Below are 10,344 nucleotides of genomic sequence, written 5' to 3'. Positions count from 1 at the left end.
CAGTGGCGACAATTGATGGCACAGTGGCAACAATTGATGGCACAGTGGCGACAATTGATGGGCACAGTGGTGACAATTGATGGGCACAGTGGCGACAATTGATGGGCACAGTGGCTGCGCTTGATGGCACAGTGGCGACAATTGATGGGCACAGTGAGGCTACATTTGATGTTTTTTTTTTCTTTTTCTTTGTTTGCGCCCCCCCAAAACTTTTTGAGCACCAGCCGCCACTGGTATGTAAACTTATGAGCACAATTGTATATGGATGACATTTGTCGCCAATGGTCTCTCAGGTCCCTTTATGACTTTCAGTCTCCACACCAAGGAAATGAGAATTCCTCGAGCCTCCAAGGGGGGGAATTCCGCTGTGGAAGTGTATAGAGAGAGGCAGCAATTACGATCTCGTGTCTTGCTCCAGTGAACTCTAATAAACGTGGATTGCAATGGTCGTGTAAGGTGACTACATGATGACAGCAGTCTGCAGTCAGGCGCTGCGACATCCCTTTTGTGTGAATCAACAACCCCCTGCAGGGGATTCATGACTGCAGGGGAATATGCCGTGCTGATAGCAGCTCGGCCGCTGATTGGAGGAGGGCTCCGCGCCGCGGCCAATGAGCGGAGAGGAAAGCTCATGTCACGTTAGCAGTGTGGAAGGCTCTCGGAGTGCTGGAGTTAGTAGTAGAGCGGACTCACCTAGAGGCGGCACGGAGCTCTCTCCTCACATGTGAAGTATTGTACGGGGACGACAGGCTGAGGAACTGCTTCCACCACCCATGTGACCTGTACACGGGATACTCACCGTGCTGCGGTAAGTGTGTGTCCCTACATACTGCCTTCTAATACAACTTGTGAAAGAGAGGCTCGCTGCAGCCTTCCCTCAAGCTCCTGCTGAGGAATGTCGCCCCCCGTCCCCCATGTCCCCCTATATATAATATTACACCCCGTTATCGCTGCCATGTCTCACACACTGTAGTCGGGTCACCAGTTGCTGCATTAACCCTTCACTCCGAGCAGTCCCGCTAGGCATTGCTCAGCAGCGCTCCCTGGCGGCGGGAGAAGGAACGGCAGCACCTTCAGGCTGGATGGGGCATTTGCAGAGGAGTTGTCCTGTCACTGATGTCCCTGGAAGGATCAGGAGCAATGGTCTCATTAGGAGCCCTCCTCATCATTGCACTGAACTGTTTATGAGCATCCATGCACAAACAGCTAACTGCTCCCCTGAGTGTGCCAGCCTCATCTGGCTCCCATTATTGTGGGGAGGGAAGTGGGGTGCTTGTTCTATCAGCATGCCAGGTTGAAGGGCAGCTCACATGTGAAGAGAACCCTGCTTCCAGATGTCATCATCCTGTCTATGGGATCTGTCAGGGTGGAGGAGCTGCAAATCCTCTGCAAACTCTCATCCCTGGGGGCACAGAAAGAAGATCTAAGTGCCTTTTGGGACACTAGTAAAGTCAGACAAGGCTGCATCACCTCCTCCTCCTCTCCTGTGTGTATGGCAGAGACAGCACAAGTGTGTTTAATACTGCAGACAGCTTAGGAAAACAAAGCTAATCTTTGTGTCAGTATGGCAGTGTGTTGTGATTTCTATAGGGGCGGCCAGAGGGTTCCAGTCCTGCTTGGATCAACAGGGATCACAGCTGAAGGTTGATGGAGCTCTGAGTGGAGTCCCTGCTTTGTGTCTATGTGTGTGCGCAAGACAACTTGCCAAACATTGCTTTGTTTCCACAGTGAAGTCATGCCAGGCTCCATCCATTAAAGATAAGGATCTGTGCTTTAATGATACTTTAAGTCCAGGCATGGTAGTGCTGGGTGAATGTGTTACCCGTTAAAGGAGATGATGCTTTTTAATTCCTGTATTGATTCTCTCTTAGTGAGAGTTGCAGCAAGCATGATTGATTATAAACTGGGGACATTGGGAGGGGGGTAGTCAAGGGTTGGCTAAAACATTCCGTCACTTTGGGCTGTTTCCCGTTGCACTGAAAACTTATCTTGTGAAACTTTTTTTTTTTCTATTCGTTAAGTTTATGTAGCAAAGACCTTTCTAATAGACCCTGCCTGTTATTCATTTCATGCACTTTCCTGCTGTGCTTGCAGATCTATGGAAGAGGTATAAACCGGACTGCATTCATTTTATGGTTTACCACTTCTCTTATAACATATGCTTGTGATGATTAAAAGTGGCTTCTTTTTGATTTAGCAAATTGTGGTAATCCATGGCAACACAGCTTCAGTCCTAGTGCAGACATTCTGTAACTGAATATAAATGGGCTGATTTTTCTAAAAATGGAGCACTCAGGATCTGGTGCAGCTGCATGGTAGCCAATCAGCTTCTAACTTCAGCTTGTTCAATTAAAGTTTTTTTGACAAAAAAAACCCCTGGAAGTTAATTGGTTTCTATTAATTTATTGCAGGTACAATAATACAACTTGTATTGCATTGTCAATTTATACAGTGCTTTACATATAGGTGCATTCACATCAGTCCCTGCCCTCAAGGAGCTTGCAATGTAAGGTCTCTAACCCACATACACATAGACAGGAGCCAATTATTCTACCAGCATGTCGTTGGAGCTGCACCAGATTTTTCACTCTCCAGTTTTATTAAATCCGACCTCAGAGTCTCTACACTTTATTCCTGTCCTTAACTTTCCAAAGTAATGTATACATTAGTAGGGGAGTACAGGGGTGCTTAACATGATTTGGGAGTTTTTCCCAAGACCCAGAGGTAAACATGTCAGACTAGAAAGTCAGCACACCCGCAAACACCTAATGCAAAAATAGGTTGTTTTAAAGATACTTGAACAAAGTCAGGATATGATAATAGTTATATTATATTCATATGCTTTATAGATATATGGATATCATACATCAGGGCTCTCCAAACCTTCTAAACAGGGCCCGTTTACAGTCCTTAGGAGGCTGGACTGTACCCAGTTGGGAGTAAACAATGTCCCATCATTGGTATTGGGGGGGGGTGGGCAATGGTGCCCCATTGTTGTTCAGTGGGGGGCTATGGTGCCCCATCGTTGGTATCAGTGGGAGGGAATATTCCCCCCCCCCCATCGTTGGTGTCAGTGGGAGTAATAGTACCCCCCCCATCGTTGGTGGGAGTAATAGTACCCCTCCCCCATCGTTGGTGGGAGTAATGGTACCCCTCCCCCATCGTTGGTGGGAGTAATGGTACCCCTCCCCCATCGTTGGTGGGAGTAATGGTACCCCTCCCCCATCGTTGGTGGGAGTAATGGTACCCCTCCCCCATCGTTGGTGGGAGTAATAGTACCCCCCCCCCCAGTCGTCGGTGTCAGTAATAGTGCCTCCCAGTCGTCAGTGTCAGTAATAGTGCCTCCCAGTTGTCTGTGTCAGTAATAGTGCCTCCCTGTCGTTGGTGTCAGTGGGAGGAATGTTCCCCTACCACACACCCCCCCCCCCCCGTCGTTGGTGTCAGTGGGAGGTAATAGTGCCCCCCCCATCGTTGGTGTCTGGGAGGAATGCCCCGCCGTCGTTGGTGTCAGAGGGAGTAATAGTGCCCCCCCCTGTCGTCGGTGTCAGTAATGGTGCCCCCTAGTCGTCGGTGTCAGTAATAGTGCCCCCCAGTCATCGATGACAGTGGGAGGAATAGTGCCCCCGTCGTTGGTGTCAGTGGGAGCAATAGTGCCCCCCCTGTCGTCGGTGTCAGTAATGATGCCCCCTAGTCGTCGGTGTCAGTAATAGTGCCCCCTAGTCATCGATGTCAGTGGGAGGAGTAGTGCCCCCGTCGTTGGTGTCAGTGGAAGGAATATTGTGCAAAGGGCAGATTGGAGACCCCTGGTATACATATAGCAGTATTCAATGTAACCAATCCAAGTGAAAAGGATAACCCATTGTGCAAAAATTGCATATAAGGTGGTAAAGTAATGCTTGGGTCCGGTAGGCAAAGTCCAAAAAAAGCAGTCTTTCTGTGCATAGAAAACCCCCTTCCTCGAGTAGAGCTTAAACTGAACCTCTGCATGCAGAAATTAAATTAATGTCCCTTAGCCAATCGGTAATCATCTCTCATTATTTTAGCTGCTCCATAGGAATGCAAGATGAAGTTTGACTGTATAGGTTTCTGCAAACTATTCTGTCTAATGTTTTCAGATTTGTTGTTTTGATTAAGTGAGTTATCAGCTGTGATTGTTTTACAATATGTACATTTTGTTACTATGTTTTATTTTGTTTCTTTATTTTTAAACACATGACTGTGTAGCTTGGAGTGCATATGTTGCATAGAACACTTCCATCTGTCTTTTTAGCAGCCCAGGATTACGAGGGTGTGAGTTTCAGAGTGTTTGCCCAAATGAGACTCCAGATGTGGCAATTCAGCTGTTCCCTGTCACTTTGGTGACAACTGATCCTTTTCCAATAAACTTTGCCTTCACCATTTTGCTCAACTAGGTGTCAATGTTCCGCCACTTTGCGTCAGTAAAAACAATCTACTAGGCCACTGGGAGATGTCTGCTGTTTGCCCATCTTCCTCGCCTATAATCAGACACTTGTATTTTTATAAAGCTCCTTGTAGACCATGGGAAGTAAGCCATGTGCTCTTTAGTCACCTCCATGGAATTCTTGGTCTTCTGGTCACAGGCGTTTGTCTATCTGCTGTCTTTATCAACAGAGTCCTGGAAGAATGAGGCAGTATTTGAGGAATCCTCTTTATTAAGCAATATTTACTCTCACTGGAGGTATTAAACAGTAACCATTTATCATTCTGTCAGGCTAGGTGGAGTTTAGTCTGACTTCAATGTGGTCTCAGTTTATGGTGACTGTCTTTTGCCCTTGGACAGAGATCTATCATTGTACCTCTGCTGGAGGTCTAAAGGAATGAAAAAAAGAGGCTGTGGGTGATGCTACAAGTATTTTTTTTTTTTAATGCAGTCTGACTGACGGGAAGCCCTAGTTGGGACTCCTTAATAGGTTTTAGAGTAGAAGAAAGAGTTTAAATCCGAAACAGATTTCTCCGTAAGCACAAATTCTATAAAACATGGTTTACTTGTAGCATGACAGAATGTTTAGAATAGAATGTCTTTTCTGGAAAGTGTTTTGATTATGTGACATGGCTTTTTTTTTTATATATATAATTGTTCTTTTTTTCTCTCGTTGGCAAATAGTGTCTTATCCACACTAGCAGTGCCATCAACATTTTTTCTGCCTACGGTCTCCAGTGTCTGTTACTGTGGGTAAGGCAAGTGGTGATTAGGAGACGCTGTTCAGAAAAGCAATTAATATACCTCCAGTGACAGATTCAATCAGTTCTGCCACAGAAAGCCAAGACAAGTAAAACAGTTTATCATGTTTTATAATCAGATGTGTAGGAAGCTGCTGTTTGTCTGGATTATAATAGGAATTGGAATGAGTTAAGCTCTGAGCATTTGCAGAAATGTGCCGTACGCTCAAAGAGAGAGAGAAAAAAAAAACTTTGTATAGTTAATGGTTTAGCTATTAAGATTAGAGGCAGATGTGTGTCTTAAAAAAAGAGAGAGGGAAAAAAAAGCAACAAGGGAGTCTGTTCTTGACAATATCCCATAGGGAACAGGGGCACAGAGGTAAACCTTCATTAGTCTGCGACTCTTTAGGCCCATGTTACTAGCAAAGGTAATTATTTATGCCAAGCCTAGCAGCAGCTGAGCCAGACTTTTCTGCTTAATGATATTTTGCTTTATTAGTTACAGAAAGCTGTTCTTTACAATGACACATTCATACACTAAAATAACTTGTTAGTTTAAAAAAAAAAAGGAATGCACTGAAGCAACCAATCATATTTTAGGTTTCCATAGTTAAAACTGTTCAAGGGTTGGAATGTCCAAGCTTCTCAGAATCCACTCTATAAAAAAATAAAAAGCCTTTCCTATGAACGGCACCAGCCTGGCACACTAGACATGCAGGATTCTAATCCAAGTGCTACATAGGGCTCCCCTTAGATATATCTAACAAGAGGCACTGCCCAAGCAGATATGGGAGGGTTCATGTGCAAATGTCTATTGTAGTCTCGTATGGGGCTGTGACATTTGCCTGTTCACCTAATGCAGAATGAAAGTTTAAAAAAAAAATTCTGTTCTAAAAGTATTTTAAGGAATATCCCACCAGCAATTTCACAAATGAATTGGTTAAAAATAAATGCCAGTTTGCCTTTAGTCAGCATCTTTTGCCCGATCCTCCTCGTTTTAGGTCTCGGGTTATGAGAGGTTACTTATTCACTCTGGGACTTTATATAGAGTCTTCTCTGTAGTAGCTGGAATGCAGTATACTGGAAGGTTCCCACCCTATCCTTCACTTGTGGAGTGGCCTACTCAAAACCAAGAAATTTACTCTTCCATATCTATCACATTTGTTTCTTTGCATGAGAATTTGTCAGGGCTACAGCTTCAAATTGTAGAAATGTTTAGAAGAATGCAAACCACAAACATCAGGCTTTTAACATGATGTGAATATGAAATTGAAGGCTGAAATTCCTTAAAGTGATTAAAGTCTTGTTTTAAAGGGAAAAAAAATGCAAACCTGTTATACCTGCCAGCTCTGTGTGGTGGTTTTGCATAGAGCAGCCCAGATCCTCTGCTTTTTGGGTCCCTCTAGAGTGCTGCTGCCCCCCCCCCCCCCCGAGTGCCCCCAAAGCAAGCAGCTTGCTATGCAGCTCTGTGCCCATTCAGTGGGCACAGAGCCCCACCCGCCTCTCTCCTTATTGGCTCACTGAGTTTAACTGACAGCAACAGGAGCCAATGGCACCCCGCTGCTGTCTCAGCCAATCAGGAGGGAGAGTCCCCTACAGCCGAGCGCTTTACGGCGATATACGGCGCCTGCCATGTAGACCTGACTGCGCCGTAAAATGTTGGGTGTCCCTCGGATATTTTCAGAAGGCGATGACGCGCTTTACCCGCACGTCAATCATCTATGCCTCGTCTTAGGAACGCCTACTCTATTCACCCGGAAGCTGGGTGAATAGAATGCCAAAAAACGTAAGTACAGCATACTGTTGATGTCAGCAGTATGCTGGATGTAACAGTATATAGATGTTTTGGGGTGAACCCCCGCTTTATTGCATAGAATGCATTAAAATAAAAAACCTCCTCCTGTTACAACCACTTTAAAGTGGGACTTCACCTAAAAAGTGCCACTTTGCCAAAAGTACCGACCCCCCCCCCCCCCCCCCACTTCAGCTCTTCTTGCCGAGGCGAGAAAAGTGGTAATTCAGCCCTACCTTGCCTGCCTGCAACCTCCTGAGATGCATCACAAATCCCAGGAGGCTGCAGAACCAGTCTGAATGCTTAGCGCATATTGCGCATGTGCAGTAGGGAGCCAGCTGTGACGCAGCAGAAAGTCACAGCCAACTTCTCACAAGCAAGATGGTGGGGCACCAGGGACCCAAAGACTGGCAAAGAACCGGCCTGGGTGATGACAGTGCTAGACTCCAGGACTGGTAAGTGACTATTATAAGCCAAAAGCTACAGTGTTTATCGCTGCTGACTTCTTTTGTAAAAAAAAAATTGTAGTTCATGTTTAAGGTGACAGACAGTTGCTGTGCTTTGAAGCCATTGCTGACCACCTGCTGAAAGTGCTAGTTGCTTGCTTGTCCTGTTGAAGTTGGGGGTTCAATAGATTGTGAGTCCATTATTGCAGCGAGTAAAGTCAAATCTTCTCCTAATATGCATATTTGTTCCAGGTTGGCAACTTGGAGTGTTAAAGTAGAACCATAGGTAAAACTTTTTTTTATTCTGTTTAAATAGTGAGGATTATAACCCCTGTTTGCCATGTGTGTCCTATTGTAGAGATTTTGCTTCACTTCCTGTTCCATAGTTAAAACAGGAAGTGAAAGGAAATCCTTTGGGGCACCCCAGGTCACCAGCACTAGTGTCCCCATTGGAAGATTTCCACTTTTTTATACTTTTCTGGGGACATTCCAAAATATGAGATTTTGTTTTGCTTTCACTTCAAGGTGTTCTAATCCCTCTCCACTCTATCCATTGCAAAAAGAAAATCTTTGCTTTTGGTTATTTATTTTTAATTGTTGGACCATCATGGTAGCCAAGCAACGAGTTTTCATAGGAGCCGCTATGACAACTGAATCTAATTTTTTCACAAGTATTTCAAGAAAACAAACTTATAAAGAATATTCTGAATACTTCAGGGATAGTTCATTGTTGCCAAATAAAACTGCATGTGCAGATAAGGGCAACCAAATATAAAACCCAAAACGTGAGACTGCAGCTTTGTCCAAAGTTGAATAATGCCTTTCTATAGCTGTAGGCCATTTACATCATGCAGTTTTACTCAAACTCCCAAGACGTTGCTAAGAGATGGCTAGATGTTGTTGTTCACCTTCAACATCACAGAAACAAGGTGTCAATCACTGAGCTCAGAGCTACTGCATCAGGAGAGATAAAACGCATGTGAAGAGGTTTGAATCGGAGAAAGAGCTTGTTCCCGTGATGGTAACACAGGGACAGTAACAGCTAGGCTTCTCTTAGCAATGTCCTAGGACTTTTCCAGTCACGCATCATGGGGTAGATAAATGGCTAACATGGCAAGGGCATTCATCAACTTTGGTCAAAGCTGCACAATTTGTTTTTGTTTTGATAAAGTTGATCTATGCCAGGGGTCTACAAACTTTCTAAACAAAGAGCCAGTTTATTGTCCTTTAGACTTTAGGGGGCCAGACTGTGGCCATTGGGATTAAAAATTGTCCTGGCATCAGTGGGAGTAAACAATGCATTTCTGGTATTGGGGAGAGGAATAGCGCCCTATCGTTGGTGTGCTTGGAAGGAATGGTCTCATCATTGGTGTCAGTGGGGGGATAATAGTGATCCATCGTAGGCGTCAGTGGGGGGGAATAGTGATCCATCGTTGGTGTCATTGGGGGGGAATAGTGATCCATCGTTGGTGTCATTGGGGGGGGAATAGTGATCCATCGTTGGTGTCAGCGGGGGGGAATAGTGATCCATCGTTGGTGTCAGCGGGGGGGAATAGTGTTCCATCGTTGGTGTCAGCGGGGGGGAATAGTGGTCCATCGTTGGTGTCAGCGGGGGGGAATAGTGGTCCATCGTTGGTGTCAGCGGGGGGGAATAGTGATCCATCGTTGGTGTCAGCGGGGGGGAATAGTGATCCATCGTTGGTGTCAGCGGGGGGGAATAGTGATCCATCGTTGGTGTCAGCGGGGGGGAATAGTGATCCATCGTTGGTGTCAGCGGGGGGGAATAGTGATCCATCGTTGGTGTCAGCGGGGGGGAATAGTGATCCATCGTTGGTGTCAGCGGGGGGGAATAGTGATCCATCGTTGGTGTCAGCGGGGGGGGGGGGGAATAGTGATCCATCCTTGGTGTTAGCGGGGGGAATAGGGATCCACCGTTGGTGTTAGCGGGGGGAATAGGGATCCATCGTTGGTGTCAGTGGGGGGAATAGTGCCTCAAGGGCTGGAAAGGTAAGCTAAGGGCCGCATTTGGCCCCCAGTCGTAGTTTGTAGACCACTGATCTATGCCTTTTTTTTTTTTTTTTTTTTTTTTTTTTTTTTCTACCTTTTTCCTCCTTGCTTCCTAAGACCTTACATCTTCATATGCGTGCCGAGATGCATAGTGGCAAGGGAGGAGGGGCAGGGCAAAATATAAGGGGACTAAAGGTCTACTTAAAGGAGATGTAAAGGCAGAAGTTTTTTTTTCTTGATGCATTCTATGCATTACGATAAATCTTGTGTGTAGCAGCCTCCCCTGCACCCCCCAATTACCTACCTGACCACCTTCTCTCTCCAGCAATATCCACGAGCCCCTCAGCCATCCAGTACACTCCTCTTGATTGGCTGAGTCAGAGCAGCGGCTCTATTGGCTCCCGCGGCTGTCAATCAGTCAGCCAATCGGGCATGGGGCAAGTCGGGACTCCATGTCTTAATGGATACGCGGAGCTCTGACTCGGCTTTGGTAACATCTTGTAGCAAGCTAAAGAAAAACCAAACCAACCCTACATCTCACTCACCTGTCGGTTGGATCCTGGGGACATTTTCCCTGCAGTGATGCTCCTCTTCTGTCTGTGACCCTCCAGTGTTGTAATGGTTAACCGGCTTTGGGCCTTCATGATTCAGACAGGTGCCAACCACACAAATTGCTGTGGACAACAATGCAGTGTTTGTTCTAGACAAGCCATGTACACATGCTAACTGGCCTCTCAAATTACCGCACCTTACATCTTTATCGTCGGTGAATTTCTCTCGGCTTTGCATCACTGCGACAGCCTGTTACAATGTTTTGATTTTAGATAATGGGGTTTATTTACTAAAGGCAAATCCACTTTGCACTACAAATGCACTTTGCAGTGCAGTCGCTGTAGATCTGAGGGGTACATGCAAGGA

At 45.7% G+C, this 10,344-nt stretch overlaps 1 protein-coding gene across 1 annotated transcript in view; it reads left to right on the top strand.

The window, feature by feature from the left end:
• Positions 1 to 645: 645 nt before the first annotated feature.
• Positions 646 to 10,344, top strand: part of PRICKLE1 (prickle planar cell polarity protein 1) — an 80,487-nt gene continuing 70,788 nt past the window's right edge. Inside the window, exon 1 of the mRNA XM_040343879.1 lies at positions 646 to 808. The gene's annotated coding sequence lies outside the window, so the exon portion shown is untranslated. The remainder of the gene's footprint in view (positions 809 to 10,344) is intronic.

The sequence above is a fragment of the Rana temporaria genome, chromosome 3 (assembly GCF_905171775.1).
Source record: "Rana temporaria chromosome 3, aRanTem1.1, whole genome shotgun sequence".
Lineage (NCBI taxonomy): Eukaryota > Metazoa > Chordata > Amphibia > Anura > Ranidae > Rana > Rana temporaria.
The sequence above is the reverse complement of the archived record's forward strand: the minus strand, read 5'-3'. Positions and strand labels throughout refer to the sequence as shown.